We start from the raw sequence: 24,441 nt of genomic DNA, 5'->3' as shown, positions 1-24,441 counted from the left end.
ACATCAGTGGAAAGGGCATCAACCATCAACAAAAAGTATACGATTATGAGTGAATACCCTAGGCAAAGAGAGTACCACAGGTGGCACTTGGTGAGGGGACACAGGAGCCACAGCACGCCAGGCAGCACACAGCACTCTCGCCATCTCCCAGGGGACCGTCCACCACTGCCTGGGGGTCACTCATGGTCAGCGAAGAGCACTTCCTAGAGACTCCAGAGAACTGAGAGGTTATGTAGAGGCTGACATGGAGATTAAAGAAAAGGGAGCTAAATATTTCAGTGACATTGAGTTCCTCCCTGAAAGAGGACTCTAGGGAAAACAAATTCATCTCACATCCCTCCATTACACTGAGCATGATTGTTTATGCAACGCAGGAGAAAGAGCCCAGACACCTGGTCCCCCCAGCACAGGTGCGCAACTTCTCTCCCGTCTCGAGCCCGGCACCATCTCAAGTCTTTGGGAACAGACGCAGATGTGCCCTCTGCTGAGTCGCTGTCTGAGGTAGGAGCCAGTGCACCACAAAGGTCTGAAATGTGCAATGTCCAAAATTCAAATCGGAGAAGCAAGGCAGAATTTTTAGAGACTACTCAAACGAAAGCCTACGTGAAACATATAAAAATTCGGTCTTAGTTTCTATTAATTTTGACTGGAATCGATCACAACATTCCCTGGTAGGGACGGGGACACCTCCAGGTCTAAAATGTCCCCAGTACTTGAAAGGGCCTACTGTTTCAATAGAGCCAACACACGTAGTCATATGCTGATCTCAATTCGGAACCCCACCCCACACCTATTTTGAATTTTTTCTGGGCCTCCAATAATACATAGAGCTCATCTGTTCCCATTGTAAGGCTAAGGGCTTTGAGTAGGTTCCTGTAATTCAGTGGGCACCTCTACTCTAGAAGCCTGGCTGAAAGTCCTGCATAAACGAATTCTACCAGAGTACATGGGAAGGAGGAACCGGAGGCTGCTTGGTCGCAGGACTTGCTAAGGGAAAGAAAAGGAGTGTATTCAGAAGACAGCCGAAGCACTCAGCCTTTTCTTGTAAGCTGGGACGTACAGCACTTCCAGAGGCAGGTTTTTGCATGGTGATTATGACTCTTCACGGGGTATTGGAGTTTCTGGGTTTAGAGTCCCGGCTCTTCCTAATGCCTGGTCTCTGCTAGTGTGCACCTGGGGAAGCAGCGGGGTGATGGCTCAGATAGTTGGTCCCTGCCATCCCATCTTTTCCCAATTCCTGGCTTCTGCGAGCATATGGGGAGTGAACCCACAGGTAGAAGAGATCTTTCTCTCTGTATCTACCTTTAAAGTACATAAAAATCAGTCATCAAGTCAATGCTCCAGTAAAAACAGGGTAATTCTCATGTGGGAAATGCCATTTTTATTTACTTCTTCATTTGAATGGTAGAGTTACAGACAGAGATGAGGGGAGACAGAGAAAAGTCTTCCATCAATGGTTCACTACTCAAATGGCCACAACAGCCGGAGCTGAGCCAATCCAAAGCCAGGAGCCAGAAGTTTCTTCCGAGTCTCTGATGTGGGTACAAGGGCCCAAGCACTTGGGCCATCTGCTTTTCCAGGCCATAGCAGAGACCTGGATCAGAACAGGAGCAGCTGGGACTAGAACTGGTGCCCAATATAGGATGCCAGCACCATAGGCTGAGGCTTAGCCCACTACACCACAGCACTGGCCCGGGAAATACTATTTTAACATCCACAAATATAAGAAAGATAATAGGTATTTGCCATAGACAATTTGGGGTCTGGTCTTCTACTTGATTCCCTAGTAGCTTGGATTCTCATCTGCTGTCTGTACTGATAGGACCCTGCGTAATAAATAGTAACTACTAAATTGATGGTTATTTTACATAGATTGATTATCTAGTTTTCCAGAAAGTTCTGGGAGGACGGTATTTGTTATAGACAAAATTTTTATTTTACTTTTTAAAAAATAATTATTTATTTACTTGAAAGAGTTACATGGGGAGAAAAGGAGAGGCAGAGAGAGAGAGAGAGTCTTCCATCCACTGGTTCACTCCTCAGATGGCTGCAATGGCTGGTGCTGCGCCAATCTGAAGCCAGGAGCCAGGAGCTTCTTCCCAGTCTCCCACATGGGTGCAGGGGCCCAAGGACTTGGGCCATCCTCTACTGCTTTCCCAGGCCATAGCAGAGAGCTGGATCAGGCTCGAACCGGCGCCCATATAGGATGCTGGCACTGCAGGCAGCGGCTTTACCTGCTATGCCACAGCACCGGCCCCTATAGGCAAAATTTTTAAAATGTCCCAGCCTCATCTCTGAAAGCAGTATGATGAGGTTTCACTGTGGTGATGATAATATGTCCTACAGCTCAGCTGACCCTCAGAAAGTCTGATTATCTGGGTGGAGCTAATCTAATCACACAAGCCCTAAGAAAGAACAGAGTGCTTTCTCCCGCTGAGAACAGAGATCGGGACATGGAAGTGTGAGGAGGACTGGCCTATCCTTGCAGGGACCTTAAGAAAAAAATGTGGGAGCCTTAGAGAGCTGAGAGAGGCCCCCTGCGGAGAGCCAGCAAGGAGCGGGGACCTCACTTCTACAACTTCAAGGACCTGGATTCTGCCCATAAGCAGAAGGAACTTAGGAGCCGCGGTTGTAGGTGCGCACGCAGCTGCCCGGCACCTCGTTTCCAGTCTGGGGAGACTGAGCAGAGAGCGCAGGTAGGCCGCGCGGGACCCGTGCGCTGCGTGCAGGTGGTGGGACACGGGTGGGTATTGTTCTCACGGGCTGCCTTGTTACCCAGCCCCGGAGAACAAATGCAGCATTAGTGCTCCCCTGCCCCAGAGGAGGGGACTGAAGGCTCAGAGGACTGAAGGCCATTGGGTAAAGCCCGTCTCACGAATGTGGTTAGGGCAAGGTTGGACGTAGGCAGGCAGACCCACCCACGGGGCTGTTAAGTATTGAGTTCACCAGCCAGGAGCTCGAGATGAACAAGGAATAAAGCTCTCTCTGGCTGAGAAAAGGATGACTCAGACACTTACTTATTTTTAGAAACCAACATGAAACTACTGGCTGAACAATGGCCTGGGTTTCTGCGGAGATCCTGTCGCGTGGGCGTGGCCGCCGTCGCTGGCTCCACGCCCCCTTTCACGGTGAGCACCAGGTGACCGGTTTCCAAACCGGTGAAGCTGAATGGATTTAGCCAGATTAACATTCTCACAGCAAGACGCAGTTAGGGGAAGAGGCATGTGCGGCCTTGTTAACCGCTGCAGCCCACGCGCAAACGCAGCTCTCCAGGGCCGGGCCGCGGAACTGTCGGCTTCCTGAAGGCGCCCCAGTTGGAGGAGGAGGAGCCTCCAAGAGCAGTTCCCTTTAGGAGGTGGCCCCGGCTGCCCTAGGCGACCTTCCTCCTCTCCTCTGCGTTCACGCCACTCCTCCAGCACTGCCGAGCCTGCCTGGGGGCCCCTTCCCCTCTGCTCCTCCTGGTATGGATGGAGCGTTCTAACTCCTGCGCTTCCCTCCCTCAGCGGTCTGTCCGCTGGAGTGTCTTCCCCCACCACAGGCCACTCTCCTTTCCCTGCTTTGTCCCGCCCTCACCCCCACCCCCCACCCCGTGACAACCTGGTATGCCTGACATTTAGAAATATATCTATTTATGCAGGGTGGGTATGTGGTGCAGAATTGTCATCACATGGAATGCCTGCATCCCATAGGGGAGTCCTGGCCCCACTTCCCGCACAGTTTCCTGGGGGCCGGTGTGCACCCTGGAGGCAGCAGGTGATGGCTCAAGTACTTGGGTCCCTGCCACCCCCCCATGTGGGAAATTTGGATCGAGTTCTGGGCTCTTGGCTTTGGCCTGGCCCAGCCCTGGCTAGTGATAGCATTTATGGATTGAACCAGTGGATGCAAGATTAGAAGATCTCTCTGTCTCTCTAAATAGATAGCGTGTGTGTGCGCGTGCATGCACACGCACACACACACACACACACACACACTTGTTGTTGCCTCTCCTGAACTAGAATGTAATATCTAAGAGGGAGCTGGGATGCTTGGTTTATTCATTGCTGTATCCCTAGGGTACAGAAAAATTCATGGCACAGAGTAAGGACTCAGAGAGTCACCAAATGAATTCATGAATCCAGAACAAAAGCCTTGCATCTGTTTAAATAATTTGTCACTCCTGACAAATTGTCACCCCATTCCTAATCCGTCTCTTCCCCTCCCCCATAGCATGCGCTAATCAGTTCAGTAAGGAAAGTTACTTGCATCATTGTACAAAAACCAGAATAAAGATTACAATGAGGCACTGTGTATAAGAATAAAGCCTGTCCTTGCCTCTCGGTGGTCATGCGACCTTGGAGAAGTCATTGATTTCACTTGGCTCCAGATGTCTTATCTTTCATTGGAGATAATGGAGTCCTGCTGGGAGGGGCTGGAGGATTTCTTCCTGCGCTAAGATTCTTTGAAGTTAGCACTCGGTTTGTAGAGAATCAGGAAATATTGGTTTTAGCCCTGTGTTAAATGTAAACTGAGTGTGTAATTTAGGGCAAGTCCTTCAACCCATTGTAGGCCTCCAGATAAAACAAAATTTCTTTGAGGTCCATTTGAGGTCAGCTCTCAGTCCCCAGCAGTGGCTGGGGAGGAGCCAGGTTGACCAGATATTCTGGTACTTTCCAGCCCTTAATCTCTCTCCCTACCAGGTCTGGATCAACCTGTTGTTTGCTGAGGAAAGACTCAAGACTACAAAGTTGTTGGTTCAGTAAATATTTTCTGAGCATACGCTGTATGCTGGGGATACTACAGTAAACAATGCAATTCCTGCCCTCTACATCCTAAAGATGGGAAACAGATGGAAAATGAATCAAAACCAATGCGATACTGTGATAGAGTAAGAAATATATGTTAGGTCTTTATGCCGTTCCTACCACAGCTCTAAAACGCCCATGATTTTCTAAGTGATAAGGTGAAGGAAGTCTCGTTTTCCTTTAAACCACACCTGAGTTTATGTTAATGAGGTGACTCTGGAGAGTCCCTAGGGAGGGAGGCTGGTTGCCAAGGGAACCGGTCATGTGATTACAGAGTTGGAACTTCCATCCCTACCACCCAGCCTCTGGGGACACAATAAGGGTCAGAGATTGAGTTGAGTTGGTGTCAGAACTCAGTTAAATTGTAGGAAACCCAGTTGGTGTCCACAGAGAATTGAAGAATTGCTTGGTGTGGAAAAATCCACTTGGTGTCAAAAGTGTTGGCATATAAGGAAAAAATTCTTCCCCTTTTAACTATTAACAAGGGCTGGAAAGGATCTGGAAGAGCACTATGATAGAGAACAACACATAGGAACCACTGAGTTAATTTGGATCAGGGAAGATTTTTCTGGGGCATTTAAGGTGAGCCTTAGAGGATGAGAAAAATCCAACATGGGAAGAACCTTCCAGATGAAAGGGGCAAGTGCAGCCGTCAAGGTCTTGAGCATGAGAAGGGTCAGAACATTCCAGAAGCTGACCAAGGCCAATATGTGATACATGTAGTGGCAATGGCATGAGACAAGGCCACAAGGCAGGCAGGTCTCCTGCCCATGAGTGAGGCCTGAGAGGCCACAGAGTGAACAATTGTCCTGACTTGTTCAGAACTGAGGGTGTCCTGGGATGCAAGACATTCAGTGCTAAAAGTCCTAGAAAGCACTGGGCAGCAGCAGGCACTCAGCACAGCTGTTAGGTCACCACTCGGAACCCCCACAACCATGCGGAAGTGCCTGATTCAAGTCCTGGCTCTTCTGCTCCCAGCTCAGCTTCCTGCTAATGTGCACTGTGGCAGGCAATGGGTGATGGCTCAAGTAGTTGGGTCCTTGCCACATGGGAGGCCTGGAAGGAACTCTAAGCTCCTGGCTTTTGCCTGGCCCAGCTCTGGCTGTTGCAGGCATTTGGGGAATGAACCAGCAAATGAAAGATCTTCAAATAATATGAAACATGAAATATTCAAATAATATGAAAATAAATAATTTTTCAAAGAAGAAAATCCTGGGCAAAAGAGGTTGAGTTGATCATCATGGCATGGTAAGGAGTTGTGCTTTGCAATAGGCAGTCAGCCACTGAAGAGTGTTAAGTAGAGAATGGCCTGTAGTGGTTTCTATTTCTAAAGTGCATCCTGGCTTCTGTGTGACAAATGCATGGACGAGGACCAAGATGGAAAAGGGGGAGGCCGATTAGCCAATTGCTACAGTTGTTGGTGCTAGACAAGATGGTGGGCTGAAGGAAACCAAGGAAGGGCAGGTGTGAGTGGATGCAGGTAGCTTCTGGAGGTAGAATGGATGGGACTTGGGAGTATGTGTGGAGATAACAAGAGTTAAAGATGACGTCTGGGCTTCCAGCTTTGCTAACCAGGAACAGTCATCTCTCCACATCCGTGAGTTCTGCAGCTGTGGATTCAGCTAACCTTACGTGGAAAGTATTTGAAAACAACTGTCCTTGGACTGAATGTGTAGACTTTTTCTTATCATTATTCCCTAAACAATGTAGTGTAAGAACTACCTACATAGCATTTATCCAATGTTAGATTTTTTTAAAGATTTATTTATTTGAAAGGCAGAGTTACAGAGAGGTAGAGGTAGAGACAGAGAGAGAGACAGAGAGAGAGGGAGAGGGGTCTTCCATCCCCTAGTTCACTCCCCAAATGGCTACAGTGGCCAGAGCTGGGCCAATCCGAAGCCAGGAGCCAGGAGCTTCTTCTGGGTCTCCCCCATGGGTGCAGCAGCCCAAGGATTTGGGCCATCTTCCACTGCTTTCTCAGATCATAGCAGAGATCTGGATTGCAAGTGAAGCAGCTGGGACTGGAACTGGTGCCCATATGAGATGTCGGCATGCAGGTGGCAGCTATGCCACAGCGCCAGTCCCCAGTGTTAAATATTGTAAGTAACCAGAAGCTGGTGCTGTGGTGTAGTGGGTAAAGCCACCGCCTCCAGTGCCAGCATCTCATATGGGTACCAGTTTGAGTCCTGGCTGCTCCACTTCCAATCCAACCCTCTGCTGTGGCCTGGGAAAGCAGCGGTAGATGGCCCAGGTCCTTGTGCCCCTGCACCCATGGGGAAGACTCGGAGGAGGCTTCTGGCTCCAGGCTTCGGAGCAGTGCAGCTCCGGCTGTTGAGGCCATCTGGGGAGTGAACCAGCAGATGAAAGACCTCTGTCTCTCTCTCTGCCTCTCCTTAAATAAATAAATCTTAAAAAAAAAAAAAAAGATATTGTAAGAAACCGAGAGCTGACAAGGTTTTAGATGTGTATAGGTTGTTTGCAACATTATGTATAGACTTGCATAAGGGACTTGAGCATCTTTGAATTTTGGACTCCACAGGGATCCTGGAACCAATCCCCCCAGGATACCAAGAAAAAGGAGAGGGGGACTCAGTGTACAAGTGTGAGCTAGGCAGGGATGGAAGTATCTAGAAGGCCACTGGAGTGGGGGTGTGTAATCATCATAGTGAGGGCACTCTCCCTGTTAATGTTCAAAGTGTTTTGTAAGCAGTAACTAATTAGTTCTCATAATGCTTGTTCTGAGTTGTTAATTACCCGAACCCCATTTTCAGGTCTGGAGAAGAGCAAGTGTCAGTAATTTGCTTAAGGCTGTAGTAAATTATAGAACTAACAGCAATGCCAATTAATTCCTGGTAGTCCTATGCTTTGCCAATCTTTTAGAAGAGTAACTCTTTTGGTTTGAAAGAGTGAGTGGAACAGCACGTGGGAGGCTAAGGTGTAGAGTTTGAGGTCAGTGGATGTGGGGTTGTGTTTTGACTTTGCTCCTTATCACTTACATGCCATGGGGACATATATAAAAATATCCCCGAAGCTCAGTTTCTTTATCTTTAAAATAATTCTTATCTCAGACAGTCATAGGAAAACATGTTCTTACTTTCTGCTGTATATTCTGCCTACAGTTTTGCCCCAAAAACTCACTGCCATTCAATCAGACGTTCTGCAGTCACCCTATCATAAATGAGTGGCAGCCAACACCCCCATGGAGAGGCACTCTCTGCCTCCCATTAACCTAGCTTGATTTCCCTCAATAGCTCTCATTATATCTGACCTATTACATACCCATTTCCATAAGATCTGGGCTGCCAGCTGTTTCAATTCCTGCTGTTATCTCCTGCGTCTAGAAGGATGCTTGGCGTTACTGAGTGCTCAATAATACCTGTTGAATGAATGGATACATTAAATGAAATTATGCATATTAAATACTTCACACTATAAGAACTCAATAATTATCATCACTTACTATATCCCAGTAGGAGTTGGAAACACTCACTTTTATGTATTCTTTGCGTGAGAAACTATTCTAGCAATATTTCTTTATGTGTTTATATTAAAAATGGATCCTGAGGCTGTTATTGAAAAGGCATTTACCAGGTTTGTACTTTGTTTGATTCATGTTCAGAAGACAGTCTTTGCCTGGGTGATTATCATTCTCATTTTGTAGAGAACAGTTCTGTGGCCACAGAGAATAAGCCACTTACTATGCACTCACAAACACCATGTGTATGGACCGTTTAATGAATGTACATGGCACTTAGTGGACAAAGCGGCTGCACTGTTACTTTTTCTTGTCTCCTATGTCCATTACAGTATAAATTCTCCTTTATGAGTGTTAAATTCACTCTTGTTCTCATGGCCATTATTCCATGATGAAACTTTAAGACTCTATTCAAATAACCATTGCATGGGAGGAAGCAGGATCATTTTTCATAGGAGCAGCAACCCTAGCTGTATTTTAAAGTAGTTCTGCCTCTCTTACAGTACTTCAGATAAGAAAGTACCCTGAGATGTTGGCGACTATGTGTGAAATCCTTCACAGAGCAGAATATGAATTAGACCATTAATAAATTATAGAGGCTCCATCTTGCCTGAAGACCCTTTCTTTATTCCGAGGCTATTAACAAAGTTTTCTATGGCTGTTCTGCAAAACAGATACATAACTCCGCAGTAGAGAAGCCTCTTTGAAGTAATCAATATCGCCATCAATAAGAGGCGTCAGCTTCCTGCTCACCCAGAAACGGTGCACCAGGGACTCAGCATCACTTGCACAGGACTCTTGGCAGAGAGGCAGACTTCAACCTAACGGGGAGTAAACATCAGACAAGCCAAATGGAGACACATTGTATAAAGTAATCTGCTAATACTGTCCAACAGTGTCAAGGTCAGGAAGGAAACAGGCACTGTGCATATCACTGGACACTGAGGAGACACATCAACTAAACACATTGATGTATGAGCCTGTGTTAGATCCTGGGCGTTCGTGGAAAATTGGTGAAATTCATTAAAGTTTATGGTTCAGCCAATAAAATTGCACCTGTGTTGTCTTCCTCATTTTAATAAGGGTACTGTGCTTCTCTAAGATGTTAGGGACGGGGGTGAGGGGTAGTCATGAACTCTGTGCTATTTTTAATACATGTGTGTAGTCTATATTGAAAAAAACAGTTTTAAAAAATTCTGTGTCTGACTTAAAAAATTTTAAATTATTTTCATTTATTTGAGAGGAAGATAGGCAGGTGGGAAGAGAGCTCCCATCCACTTGCTGTTTAACTCTCCAAATGCCTACACTAGCTCGGGCTGGGCCAGGCCAAAGCTGGGAGCCCCACATGGGTGGTAGGAACCTGATTACTTGAGCCATCACCACTGCCTCCCAAGGTCTGCACTGGCAGGAAGCTGGAGTCAGGAGCTGGCCCTGGGAATCAAACCCTGTCACTTGGATGTAGAATGTGGGTATCTTAAGTCCTGGACTGAATGTCCACTCCTTGTGTCTGATTTTGAAGCCCTGGCTCTTAACCACCAGAATGCATTTTGAATTCTAGGCCACATAGGGATGTGAGATGGTTGACTTCTGGAACTGCGTGGAGAGACACCTGCCTGGTGTTCCAGAGCTAGGTCACATACTTAGGGTATGGGGAAATAAACAAGTGGGAAAAGGAATAAGTACTGGGTCATCTTCAATGAACCATTCATGATTTTTCAGGCTGAAAGCAATGAGACAGAATGTCAGACTTCATAAAACGCTAACGTTCACATGCACCTACTATAGGCCAGGCACTTCTCCAAGTGTTTTCCAAATTTTAATGTATTGAATCTTCACACCCATTCATTGTGCTTGTTCAACAGATGAAGAAACAGACATGGATTTGCAAGTGATTTGCACGGGGCCACAAACCTGATAAATAGGGACGCTGGGATTCAAGCCCAAGCAGTCTGACTCTATGAGCTAAGCTAAGAGGAATTTTATGTTAAATCGCGTGTGGGATTCGGGAAGCACTGGCATCTGTCAGGGTTTAGGGTACTTAGGCCTGGACCTTGAGGTCCTGAAGATCTAGGTCCATGGGCAGGTGTTTTGTGTAATGCTCATTGGCCGGCGCCGTGGCTCACTAGGCTAATCCTCCACCTTGTGGCGCCGGCACACCGGGTTCTAGTCCCGGTTGGGGCGCCGGATTCTGTCCCAGTTGCCCCCCCTTCCAGGCCAGCTCTCTGCTATGGCCCGGGAATGCAGTGGAGGATGGCCCAAGTGCTTGGGCCCTGCACCCCATGGGAGACCAGAAGCACCTGGCTCCTGCCTTCGGATCGGCAGCAGTGCGCCAGCCGCGGCAGCCATTGGAGGGTGAACCAACGGCAAAAGGAAGACCTTTCTCTCTGTCTCTCTTTCACTGTCTACTCTGCCTGTCAAAAAAAAAAAAAAAAAAAAAAAAAAAAACTCATTTCCCATAGCAGAGTGACTGAGTTTTGAGTCCTGACTCCAGAGTCCAGCTTCCTGCTAATGTGTGACCTGGGAGGCAGCAGGTAATGGTGCAAACAGCTGGATCCCTTTCCCCCACATTACAGACCTGGATTGAGTCCTGGCTCCCAGCTTCAGCCTGGCCCAGCCCCAGCTGTTGCAGGCACTGGGGAGTGAACCAGCAGACGGAAGACCTTCCTCTCTCTGTCTTTCAAACCAGATAAAAAAAAAAAAAAATGGACCCGTGACCATCAGACCATCAGTGACCTGGCCTGGTGAGCATCTTGGCACTGTAGAGAAGGTGCTGAGCCCTTAGCCAGGTTGGCTCTCGGGCTTTGCCCTCAAAGACCTGGCGCGAAAAGATTTCTTTCCAAGCCTGGGGCTCAGTCCTCAGTGTTGGGTATGAGCTTCTTTCTCTCCAAACAAAACCAGAGTGGCCCATGTGTGCTAGAAGATCGGTGAGTTTGTCGAGCAAGGATTAAAGTTCCTCCGATACACTGTTGAAACTGTCAGTGAGTCACACCAAGGAGAAAAACGGAAAATACAGCTGGGCCCGAGCAGGTGTAGAAAAGCTAAATTCTACTCATAAAGTCTGATTCATCTAGACTTGGAGCACGTCACAGCCAGCAGATGGGGATTTGTGCTCACGGGGCTTGCTAGGCCATTATTTCCTTCTGGGCACAAAGAACTGTGGTTTTGCGCACCTCTGTCTACAATCACCACTTGCAGACGGGGGATGGAGACTCGAACCTCTGTGCGTGGCTATGGGCCGAGCACTGAGAGTTGTTTACTTTGGTTAAGGACACATCCTGGGAGGGCCCCGTCTGGCAGACGTCGCCTCGTGGGCACGTGATTTGAGTGCAGTGGGATGGTACGGATGCTGCTGTTGAGAGCTGAAGGCGGTTTCTTCTCAGAGGCCCACCTGGATTGCACAGGTTGCTTGAGCCAGTGTTGGCTTGAGTTAGTGTTATGCTAGTGAATGTTTCTTTTTTTTTCTTTTTAATTTTTTTTTGACAGGCAGAGTCAGACAGTGAGAGAGACAGAGAGTTATAGACAGTGCGAGAGAGAGAGATACAGAGAGAAAGGTCTTCCTTTTCCGTTGGTTCACCCCCAAAATGGACGCCACAGCGGGTGCTGCGCCGATTTGAAGCCAGGAGCCAGGTGCTTCCTCCTGGTCTCCCATGGGGTGCAGAGACCCAAGCACTTGGGCCATCCTCTACTGCACTCCCGGGCCACAGCAGAGAGCTGGACTGGAAGAGGAGCAACCGGGACAGAATCCGGCACCCCGACCGGGACTAGAACCTGGGGTGCTGGTGCCACAGGTGGAGGATTAGCCTAGTGAGCCACGGCGCCAGCCACTAGTGACTGTTTTGCAGCCAGCTGTGGCGGGTGGATGAGCTGATTTGCAGTGTTTGCTGAGTTCTGGAGAGCAAACAGTCCCAGCCTGGCGATTTCAAGCTGCTCATGTGCACCCCTGAATGAAGACTTGGGAAGAGAAGTGAAGAAATGACCTTGAAAGCATAGCTAATAGAGATGAGTGTGTGGCACAGCTGATTCAGCTGCCACTTGTGACTCCAGTCTCCCAGGTCGGAGTGCAGGTTTCAGTCCCGGCTCATTCCGCCTCCCATTCGGGTTCCTGCTGATTCACCTGGGAAAGCAGTGGAAGATGGCCTGTGTAGCTGGGCCCTGCCACTGTTGTGGGATACCAGGATGGAGTCTGGCTCTTGGCTTCAACCTGGCCCAGACCTGGTTGTGGCCATCTGGGAAGTAAATCAGGATCGAGTGAGCCGTTGGGTGGAAGATCCATCTCTCTCTTCCTTTGAAACTTTTTTTTAAAAGATTTTATTTATTTATTTGAAAGAGTTACACACAGAGAGGGAAGGAGAGGCAGAGAGAGAGAGAGAGAGAGGGAGAGAGGTCTTTCATCCACTGGGTCACTGCCCAATTGGCCACAATGGCTGGAGCTACACCAATCCGAAGCCAGGAACCAGGTGCTTCTTCCGGGTCTCCTATGTGGGTGAAGGGGTCCAAAGATTTGGGCTATCTTGTACTGCTTTTCCAGACCGTAGAAGAGAGCTGGATCGGAAGTGAAACAGCAGGGTCTCAAACCAGCACCCATATGGGATGCCAGCACTGCAGGCGGTGGCTTTCCCCGCTATACCACAGCACCGGCCCCTCCTTTGAAACTTTTTAAAAGCACAGATAATAGTAAACTAATAAAATAAGAAGTGATATGTTTTGCATACCTGTTTGTTCATTTTAAATGGAGTTTATTTAGCTAAGTTTAATTTTATTGTGTATTTGTTATTTATTTGAAAGGCAGAGTGACAGAGTGACAGAGTGAGAAAAAGAGAGATCTTCCATCCTTTGGTTCACTGCCCAGATGCCCACAACAGCTGGGGCTGGGCCAATTACTGCAGGCAGTAACCAGGAACTCAGTCCTGGTGGCCCATGTGGATGGCAGGGATCCAAGTGCTGGGACCGTCCTCTGCCTCCCAGGAACATTAGCAGGAAGCTGGATTGGAAGTGGAGTTGGGACTCAGGCAACAGACACTCCAGTATAGGATGTGAGTGTCCCAAGCAGTGGCTTAACCTCGGTGTCAACAGCACCCACCCCTACTAGAAGTTTATGTAATGAATGTATTGAAGAACTGGCTCACCAACTTTTTGAGAATTCAACAGTCAGCTCTTGGAGCTTGTCAGAGGCAGGGCAAGGCAGCTGGAGCACGGCTGGTGTGGTCCCTGCGGCAGGGGCCACTGTGTGTTCTGGAACAAGGCGAGCGCGGTGAGGCTGCCCCGTCACAAGGGAGCTCACCGTTCTCATTCAGGGTTTCTCTGTCACTCAGTGAGAACAGCCAGTCTTACTTTATGCATTAGCTCCCAATGCTGGTTATAGAGTGACCCTCATGCAGCCTCTGATTTTACAAATAAGGAAAAGTCAGTCTCGGAAGAGTCACAAAATAATGATGATAATAACAGCTGACGTTGATTAAACTGTTAAATCCCAGCACTGTGCTGCACACATTACATGGAGTATCCCATTTGGGCCTTACAAAAACCACATCAGTAGGCGCTGTTATTCTCAGTTGATGGATAATTTTAAAAAATACTTATTTGAAAGGCAGAGCAAAAGAAGGAGACAGATCTTTCATCCACCGGTTCACTCCCTGAAGTGGCCACAACAACCAGGCCTGGGCCAGGCCATATCCATGAGCCAGGAACTCCATCAGAGTTTCCCAGGTTGGTGGCAGGCATATCATCAGGAAACTGGATCAGCTGCAGAGCAGCTGGTACTCAAATCAGCACCCCAATATAGGACGTGGGCGGAACCCAGTTTACCACGACACCTACCCCCTCCCCACTCTTCTATTCCATTTTAAGGGCAAGGCGAGGGAAAGGCAGTAGGATGAAGTGCCATGTGCAAGGTCAACTCTCTGGGCTGATAAAAGCCAGTGGCAAACCTGGGTAAGAAAACTGGGGTTTTGGGGCAGGTGTTTAGCCTCGTAGTTAAGACACTGCTTGGGGGCCCAATCACTTGGACCATCATCCATTGCTTTCCCAGGCGTATTAGTAGAGAGCTGGGTCAGATATAGGATGTCAGTGTCATAAGTAGCAGCTTAACCTGCTGTGCCACAAAGCCAACACCTACAGGTGAAGTTTTTAAAGTACAGTTCCCTGCTAATATGCCTGAGAATTCAGTGGAAGATGGCCTGAGTGCTTGTGCCCCTGCACCCATGTAAGAATCATGGATGGAGTTACAGGCTCCTACCTTTGGCTTGGCCCAGCCCTAGCCATTGCATCCATTTGGGGAATGAACCAGTAGATGGAGGATCCTTCTCTCTATCTCTCCCTCTTGTGTATCTCAGCCTTTCAAATAAAAAATAAACCTTAAAAAAAATGAACATTAGCTTTTCATATGCTCTCTAAGGTACCCTTGAGAAATTGAATCTCCAGATCTGAGCAAAAGCGACTGTGACAAAAACCAACTCCTTTCATTTCCTTTCTTATTTTATAAATTTTATTTAAGAATTATTTATTTTCATTTTATTTGAAAAGCAGAGAGACAGAGATCTTCCGCCTCCTGGTTCACTGCCCAGGTGCCAACAGCGCTGAAGCTGAGAGCTGGGAACTCCATCCAGGTCTCCCACATGGGTGGCAGGGATCTAACTTCTTGAGTCATCAGCTTCTGCCTGCCAGGGTGCACAGTAGCAGGAATCTGAGATTGGAAGCAGAGCCGGGACTTGAACCTGGTACTCTTAAACGGAATAACATGCTATGCATTAGTGATCCAACAGTTTGTCATAATATCTTTAAAGGCTTTTCTTTCTTTCTTTTTTTTTAAATTTTATTTGACAGGTAGAGTTAATAGACAGTGAGAGAGACAGAGAGAAAGGTCTTCCTTCTGTTGGTTCACTCTCCAAATGGCACCACAGCCAGCGCTGCGCCGATCCGAAGCCAGGAGCCGGGTACTTCTTCCTGGTCTCCCAAGCAGGTGCAGGGGCCCAAGCACCTGGGCCATCCTCCACTGCCCTCCCGGGCCACAGCAGAGAGGGGGACTGGAAGAGGGGCAAACGGGACTAGAACCTGGCGCCCATATGGGATGCTGGCACTGCAGGCGGAAGATTATCCAAGTGAGCCATGGTGCCAGCCCCCTTTAAAGGCTTTTCAAAGCACCTTCACACAGTATGTCTCATGATGCTCTTTGCATTGTTTCTAAGCCCAAACATTCAGAAACTACATACATGTCCATTAGGATGGATACAGATTAAATAAATGTTGGTAGATGCACAATTGGAAATTAATAGCCTTTTGAAAGAGTAAGGTAGAGGCTGGTGCTGTGGCGTGGCAGGTGAGGCTGCTGCCTACAGTGCCGGCATCCCCTGTGGGCACCAGTTTGAGATCCTGCTGCTCCACTTCTGATCCACTCTCTGTTATGACCTGGGAAAGCAGTAGAAGATGGCCCAAGTCCTTGAGCCCCTGCACCTGCATGGGAGATCCAGAAGAAGCTCTTGGCTTCTGGCTTCAAATCAGCCCAGCTCCAGCCATTGTGGCCATTTGGGGAGTGAACCAGCAGATGGAAGATCTCTCTGCTTCTGCCTCTGCCTCTCTCTAACTCTGCCTTTCAAATAAATAAATAAATCTTTAAAAAAAAGAGTGATGCAGATTCATAAGCACAGATAGAAACAAATTACATCTCCAAGTCAGACTGTAACTGAACAAAGCGAGGGCAGAACCACACCAGTCACATGGAAGGAGGGAAAACTATACAGGCAAGTGTGCTTGCCCATCTGTTGATGTTTTTTTTTTTTTCTTAAGATTTTTTTTTTTTCATTTACTTGAAAGAGTTAGAGAGGGAGAAACAGAAGGAGAGATCTTCCATCTGCTGGTTCATTCCCAAAATGGCCACAATGACCAGGGCTGGCCCAGGCTAGAGCCAGGAGCCAGGAGCTTCCTCTAGGTCTCCCATGAGGGTACAGGGGCCCAAGGGCTTGGGCCATCTTCTGCTGCTTTCCCAGGAGCAGTAGCCAGGAGCTGGATCAGAAGTGGAGCAGCTGGGTCTCGAAAGGGTGCCCATATGCCAGCCTCCCAGGTGGAGGCTTAGCCCACTATGCCACTGCGCAGGTCCCTGTGGATTTCTAAAGGGACACAGCCACCCAGCGGGGGCCTCTTGTAGCCTGGGGCTGGAGCAGACGGGAACGACATTTTTACAGCCTGTCTGGACCTTCACTGTGCGCATGTGTTACCTGTTCACAAAAGCTCCCATTCGCAGCCAGCCTCTCTGCCCCCTCCATTATACCCGCGTGTTGTAGGGAGCCAGATTTTATGCTGCTGGAGGCCGAGGATCTGGAAGCCTGTGGAAAAGCGAGTGTTCAGTGTTAGGCAGCAAGTGAAGTGTGGAGGTCCGGCTGAGACAGTCTCTGGCTACCCAGGTGGGTGGGACTGGGCTCCACACTGCCTCCCTCTTGGCCCTGGCCTGTGCTGTTCTCACTGAGGATAGACCCCTGATTAGTCAACAAGGGGAGTTACCTAAATAGGGGGCAGAGTAACGACACACATAGATTCTGGAACAAGGTGGACTTGTGTGGATGTGGCTTTTGCCACTTTCTGCTGTGTGGCTTAGAGCAAGTTACTTACCCTCTCTTTGGCTCAGATTCCATAGGTATAAAAGGCGCGTAGTAATGAGACCCTTTAGGTTTGTTGTGAGGATTGGAGGTCACACTGGCACAGAGTAAGTTATAGACATGTTTGCTGTATTAATAAAAATAAAATAGCGTAGGCATTGGCTTCATTTACTAGAAATCAGCTCCTCTTCTTGTCTTTGTGTTTCCATCACCCAAGCTGTCTCCCATTAATTCTTTTTGTAAAAATAATTTTTTTTTGAAAGGCAGAGTTAGAGAGACAGAGGGGTCTTTCATCGGCTGGTTCACTATCCAAATGTCCACAATGGCCAGGGCTTAGCTAGGCCAAAGCCCAAAGCCAGGAGCTTTATCCGGGTCTCCCAAGGACTTGGACAATCTTCTGCTGCCTTCCTAGGTGCATTAGCAGGGAGCTGGATTAGAAGCAAAGCAGACAAGACTCAAACCGGTGCCCATATGAGATGCCAGCTTTGCAAGCTTTACCCACTACACCACAATGCCAGCTGTTCCATTAATTCTTTAAGAGCAATGACTATGGTTGCATCATTTTTACATTGCACACATCAGGAATAGGCGTTTGGCCTCACAGTTAAGGTGCAGGCTGAGATGCTGGCATTCCAATGTGGGTGCCTGAGTTTAAGTCCCAGCTCTGCTTCTGATACCAACTTCCTGTTAATGCACAATGTGGGAGGCAGCAGGTACCAGGCCATCACAGGCATTTGGGGAGAGAACCAGAAGATGGGAGCCATCTGCCAAACCTCCCTGCCCTTCTGTGTGTGTGTGTGTGTGTGTGTTTACTTCTCAAATTTCAAAAAATAAAATTAAAAATGTATATATACCACCTAGTACCTTGAAAAAAGCCTTGCATGCAGTAGGTGCACAATAAATATTTGCTAAGTGAATTGAGATATTTAGCTTCCAGATCCAAATATGCTGCTCCAGTATTCCCTGTCCTTGGCAATAGGGCATTTATTTATTTGTTATTTACTTTACTTGCAAGGCAGAGAGACAGAAAAAGAGAGACTATTAGAGATCTCCCATCTGTTGGTTCACTCCCCAAATGCCTACAACAGCTGGGGCTGGACCAGACTGAAGCCAGGAGCCAAGAATTCAAACCAGGTCTCCCAACGTGTGTGGCAAGAGCCCAACCACTCAAGCCATCACCTGCTCCCTCCCAAGGTGTACATTCGCAGAAAGCTGGAATCCAGAGCAGAGCTGGGACTCAAAACCCAGGCACTCTGATACTGAATGTGGGTGTCCCAGGAGCTGGCTTAATCCCTGTGCCTTCCCTGGCAACAAGACTTTAGAACTATTTTTTTTTTTAAATAGTAAAATAAAGGGTGCCGACACTGTGGTGCAGGGATTAAACTGCTGCCCACAGTGCTGGCATCCCATGTGGGCACCGGTTTGAGTTCCAGCTCCTCCACCTCTGATCCAGCTCTGTGCTAATGTGCCTGGGAAAGCAGCAGAGGATGACCCAAGTGCTTAGACCCCTGCACCCACATGGGAGACCCAAGTGAACTCCTAGCTTCTGGCTCCTGGCTTCAGCCTGGCCATTGCAGCCACTTGGGGAGTGAACCAGTGGATAAAATTTCTCTCTCTCTCTCTCTCTTCTCTCTCTCTCTCTGTCCATCTCTCTTTCTCTCTCTCTCTCTCTCTCCCCCTGAAACTCTGCCTTTCAAATAAATAAATCTTTAAAAAAAAAACCTAAAATATACATAATAAAATTTGACAGTTTAACAAAATATTTTAAAATATTTTATTATTTTAAAGATTTGTTTATTTATTTGAAAGGCAGGGATACAGAGAGAAAAGGAGAGAGAAAGAGAGATCTCTCATCTGCTGGTTCACTTGCCCAATAGCCACAATAGCTGGGACTGAGCCAGGCAAAAGCCAGGAGCCAGGAACTCCATCCAGGTTTCCCACATAGAAAGCAGAGGTCCAAGTACTTGGGCCATCTTCTACTGCTTTCCCAGGCACATTAGCAGGGAGCTGGATTGGAAGTGGGGCAGCTGGGACTAGAACTGGTGCTTATATGGGATGTCAGCATCACAGGTCATGGCTTAACCCCCTGTACTACAACACCAGCCCCCACTCTGTTTTAGGAGCATTTTTAAAAGATACCAGGGGGCTGGCGCCACAGCTCTGGTGCCGCGGCTCACTAGGCTAATCCTCCACCTGCGGCGCCGGCACCCCAGGTTCTAGTCCCGGTCGGAGCACTGGATTCTGTCCTGGTTGCTCCTCTTCCAGTCCAGCTCTCTGCTGTGGCCAGGGAGTGCAGTGGAGGATGGCCCAAGTGCTTGGGCCCTGTACCCCATGGGAGACCAGGAGAAGTACCTGGTCCTGGCTTCGGATCAGCGCTATGCGCCAGCCGCAGCGGCCACTGGGGGGTAAACCAACGGCAAAGGAAGACCATTCTCTCTGTCTCTCTCTCTCACTGTCCATTCTGCCTGTCAAAAAAAAAAAAAAAAAAAAAAAAGATACCAGGGGTGGTGCAGTGGGTTAAGCTGCTGCTTGCGACACCTTCATCCCATATCAGAGTGCAGGTTAGAGTCCCAGCCACTCTACTTACTATCCTGCTTCCTGCTAATACATTCTGGGAGGCAGCAGCTGATGGCTCAGATGCATGGGCTCCTGCCCCCTGGATGGGGTTCCTGGCTCCTAGTTTCAGCCTGGCCCAGTCCTAGCTGTTGTAGGTATTCAGAAAGTGAACCAGCCAATAGAAGATCTCTCTGTCTTTCCTTCTCTTTCTATCACTCTACCTTTCCAATAAATATCTTTAAGAACAAAACAAAAATATTCATAATAGTGACTGTCCATTGAATGACCTATGATGATGGTAAGAGTGTAAATGGGACTGGCGCTGTGGTGCAGCAGGTTAAAGCTGCAGCCTGCAGTGCTGGCATCTCGTATGGGTGATGGTTTGAGTCCTGGCTGCTCGACTTCTGATCCAGCTCCCTGCTAATGTGCCTGGGAAAGCAGTGGAAGATGGCCCAAGTTCTTGGGCCCCTACATCCATGTGGGAGACATGGATAGATCTCTGGGCTCCTAGCTTCAGTCTGACACAGTCCTAGCCATTGTGGACATTTAGGGAGTAAACCAGCAGATGGAAGGTCCTGTGGGGAGCAACTCGGACTAGACTAAGTTACTGGAATTAAGACTTATTCTATGCATTTGCTCTCCCACAATATGGCGCTGGGAGAGGAGTAAACAATTTCTATGCAGCTGCCTCTTGCCAACTTGAGTGATGACCTGCAGGAGCTGATCCTGCTCCTGATTGGAGGAGAGCAGCGTACTCGGCGTGTGGGTAGCAGAGTTGGGATTGGTGGAAGAGGACTATAAAGGAGGAGAGAGACAACATGCACCAGGAACATCTAAGGGGAACACCTGAGGAACATCTGAGCAGCCCCCGAGAGAGCCAGCCGGCGGTGTGCCACTCCCCCGCGGAAGTGGGGAATGTGGCAGGGGGGGCCCGCCCCTCCACGGAGGTGGAGGGACGGTAGCCAACCCGGGAAGAACCAGCAGCAAACCCGGGAAGGGCCGAGCAGACGAAAGAACAGCGCAGGGTCCTGTGTCGTTCCTCCGAGAAGAGGGGGAGTGACAAGGTCCCTCTCTCTGTCTCTTTCTCTCTTCTCTCTCTCTGTAATTCTTTCAAATAAGTGAAGAAATCATCTTCTCTCTCTCTCTCTCTCTTTTTTTTTTTTTAAGTGTAAACAGGCTGTGAGGATTTGGTAGAAAGCAGAAATCTTCCCAGCCCAGCCCATCATCTCTCCTCTCTAGAGACAACCACTAATCATCTCCATACCTCCTTGGATGAGAGAAGAACATGAACACTTAGGTGACCTGCATTTAAATCCTGGCACTACCACTGGTGAGCTGTGTGACCTCAGGCAAATCACTTACCCTCTCTGTCTTTGTGAGATAAGGATAGTGATAGTACTGACCTCCTCCGTGCCGTGAGTTGATGTGTACGGAGTGTTTTCAAGGTGACTGATTCATAATAATATCTTGGTGCATACAGATGCAATATGCAAGTTTACATGCATCAGAGTAACACAGTGTGAGAACCGTGCATGCGGGACAGGATGGGTGGTGTCTTCTGCTAGAACATTCTTTGGGAAGCCAGGATTCCTGTTCTGCTGGTGCCACTGACCAAGCTTGCTGGCCTTCAGACTCTACATTCAAATCTTTGTTTTCTCACCTGTGAAATGAGAACATTTGGCCAGATGAGTTCCAAGAGCCCTTTCACGCTTACCAGTCTCTTTCTACCTCTAACAGGTTTGGAAAGTGTCAGGACTTTTTAAAGGAACTTAGAAAGTAAAGAGTAACGCATAGGGAGCACAGCAGGCTCCTCAGATGGGCGTCAGTGCCTCAGTGGGACCGAGACTCGGGCCGATGCTGCCACCTGCATGAGTCTGGTTTCTCACATCCTCTTTCAGAGGAGCTACGCCCCATCCCTCCACATTGAGGTTCAATGTCAAGTTTATACATTCCAGTTCTAAATGGCCAAAGGCATTCTCGGTCAGACTTGACGACTCATAGGGATAGTTTGCCCCCTTTTTTAATCTGACCAAAATCTAAAATTACTGCCCCAGTACATGATTGAGTGTTTTTGCTTGATTTTTTTTTTAATGAGGTAAATCTTGCCAGTTGATCATCTCTGGTTATTTTCCGATATGCTTGGCCAGATGGCACTTTCGGTGACAAAGAGGTTTCGCTTTGTTCTATGTCTTCTCTGCAGTGTTTCTCAGGTTAGCATCTCCGCTCAGGCTGACTTTTTGCAGAGCCCAGAAGCTTAGACATTCAATGGTGAACACTGATGGGGGGAGCTCGCTGGGTCTGATTAGCCTGGTAACGTCATCTACTCTATTTGATGGCAAGTTCAAATAAGATTAATCGTATTTCCTGTTTGGATACTCTGATTTTCAGCACTTAGAAGTCCAGTATTACTGTTGTTATTACTGCATTATTGCTGTTATTGTAGTATTAATAATGAATATTGAATAGGACATTCACAAAACCTTTTAACATATTACCTGATTGGAGCTATACTGTTATCCTTTGAGGTAATATAACAGGGTAGATCAAGCTTCAGAGCTGTCATAAATTGAGTTGAATTCCACGTCTGCCCCTACTAACTGTTCTTTCGATTTAGGGACCCTCAATGTCCTTATCTGAGAAACGGGTTTAATAATGTCTAATTCCTACAATTGTGGGTAGATCGAGACATACAACATGGAGTCCAGCACGGAAGGTATCAGTAAGCAGAGCCATTGCTGCTCTTGCTGGCAGTCTTTCCCCTTTTCTACACGAGGAAACTGAGATTCAGAGAGATCACGGGATCGACGTGGGTTGTTTCTCGCACGGTGATGAAGCTGTGATTCACACACATCTCCTTTGGATTCAGAACTTGCCTGTATTCTTTCCACAGCACAACACTGCCAAGCGAAAGAGCTCTTTCGGTAAACTCAAAATGCCTAGCTTTGATGTTTAGCTTGTTAAAAGGATATTATTTGCTGTTGTTGTTTGAACTCTTTGCTTTTTTATTTGAATGACAGAGCATGGCCATCAGGCTGATTCATTCCGCAGATGGCTGCAATGCCTGGGGCCCACAGCCCCGAGCTGGAACTCAATCCAGGTCTCCCACGTGCACGGTAGCAGGAGCACAGCCACTTGAGCTGTCACAGCTGTCTCCCAGGGTCTACATTAGCAGGAAGCTGGAGGCAGCCAGCGCCAGGGATTGGACCCAGACACTCTGACGTGGGATGGCGCATCCTAACCAGCATATTAACCACTTTTCCAAATGCCTGCCCAGATATTTGCTGTTTTTAAAAACCTGTTTGAGTATTTGTGATTTTCCTTATTTCTGTTTCCCTCCTGAAAGTTTCGTCTTCTTCTTTCTCTTTCACTTAGTAGAAGCCAAATTAGAGAGTTTGAAATGCATAGCAATACAGTTCTTGGATTGGTTTCTGACTCACTATCTTTTTAACCCAACAGCTTGAAATCACATTCCATTGCCTACCTCTTGGCCTCCCAAAGTCTCTGGAGCTGGGAGTTCGCTTCCATGGTGTCTAGCACAGCTCCCTTGTGACACCGAGGAGAAAACAGGAGGCAAAGTTAGTGCAGAAGTGCAAACTGGTGGAGGCAAAGCTAGTGGAAGAGCCAAAACTAATATCCACATATGCTATTCCGGTCCTGGTTTCTTTCTTCCCTGCTCTCAGTGAGCATTATCCTTCCTGTACCCTTTTCCTAAAACCACCCTGCATTATCTTCATAATCCTAGGTGATGGAGTCAAGGTTCATTTTGAATATCAGTAGTTACACAATTGTGACACTTGAGACACACCAGTCATGAGACTAGCAATGCTTCTTTGCAAATCACAGCTTTCACGTTGGGAGTCTCCTCCCAATTTTTTTGTTCTGGTCTTTGGGCGGTAACAGCAGGCTTTCTCGTGACAAACCTAAGCCTTCCTGCTTCGCACTGCATGGAAAGTAGGGCAGTGCCTGCCGATCCCTAGGCATTTGAGTGGGTTTCTTTGGTCCTAACCAACATTAGGAAGTGGAACAGCTAAATCCCAGGCTCCCCACCCTTGTTTCTTAACTTATCTTTCCCTCTTGCTTTGCGTTCCTTCTTCCTTTTTCAGCCAAACACCCTGCTAAATCCAAATTTGGAGAACTGCCAAAAGTTAGGCTTCTTTAAATGCAGTCCTCTAAAAGACCCCTGTCCCCTTCTTTCTCCCACAGTGACAGTACCTACCCAACAACACAGGGAGCTTACAGAGGCGCATTCAGTGTCGAGTCACGACGAGTCCTGACTATTTTAAATACCTGACAAATCGAACAGCATTGGTCATCTTGTGTTCTGAACTGTGCATGAAATATTTTCAGACTCTTCGTGTCATTTTCGACGTAGGTTTCCTTCCTGGCTAGATCTCGGGCCAGTCATTGAGCCTGCATGAGCTTCTCTTTGCCCTCTGTTGAATAATAGCTAGGCTAGCTCAAGGGGCTGACATGGGAAATGAGCGTGAGCGGCCCCCCACTAGGCTGCCCTTACTAAAAGCTAATGCCACCCCGTTTTCTGCCCCTCTTTCGTGAGCTGACCCCTCTTCTCCCCTTCAAGCCCTCCTGACTCTTTGCTCCTTCCCACCCATTGGGAACGTGGTTGAACACGAGTTCATGTTCCAGTGCCAGCTCCCCGTTTCTTATGCTTCAGGCTGTTGGGTTCATTTCCATTTCTACCCAGCAGGGAAGACTAACTTTCCTTTTCAGGACTCTGGGCTTGGTTTCTGTTTGTTTGTTTGAAGTCTAACATTGCGGGGACTCGGCCTGCCCCTTCAATTCCTTCTAGCCCCAGCTCTTCACGGGGGATTAGATCTTCCTTGGCAGTGAAATGTTCAAGTAGCACTGCAGGCAAAGCCCTGAAAGTCATTCAAACCAGCCTTCCCATTGAATCCACAGCTCTGGATTCCCCCATGGGATTACAGCTCATTTGGGGCTATTTATGCAGTCCTGGGTTGACTCTCAGAGCTGGTTTCTGCTGTCACCCTGTGATTAAAAACTACCAAGATAGCAGAGTGGTTAA

At 47.9% G+C, this 24,441-nt stretch overlaps 2 long non-coding RNA genes across 2 annotated transcripts in view; one reads left to right on the top strand and one right to left on the bottom strand.

The window, feature by feature from the left end:
* The first annotated feature begins 2,215 nt into the window (after positions 1-2,215).
* LOC149127725 (uncharacterized) overlaps positions 2,216-24,441 on the top strand; it is a 36,832-nt gene continuing 14,606 nt past the window's right edge. The window contains exon 1 of the long non-coding RNA XR_016229867.1: positions 2,216-2,696. This is a non-coding gene — a long non-coding RNA (uncharacterized LOC149127725). The remainder of the gene's footprint in view (positions 2,697-24,441) is intronic.
* On the bottom strand, positions 14,799-18,172 carry LOC149127726 (uncharacterized). The gene is made up of 3 exons (XR_016229586.1): positions 16,858-18,172; positions 16,467-16,574; positions 14,799-14,977 (listed from the first exon to the last, which is right to left on the bottom strand). It is a non-coding gene; the product is annotated as an uncharacterized LOC149127726 (long non-coding RNA).

Source organism: Oryctolagus cuniculus, chromosome 2, assembly GCF_051225735.1.
Source record: "Oryctolagus cuniculus isolate XC-2025 breed Fujian yellow rabbit chromosome 2, ASM5122573v1, whole genome shotgun sequence".
Classification (NCBI taxonomy): Eukaryota; Metazoa; Chordata; class Mammalia; order Lagomorpha; family Leporidae; genus Oryctolagus; species Oryctolagus cuniculus.
Note: the sequence above shows the minus strand (reverse complement) of the source record. Positions and strands in the feature narration are given on the sequence as shown.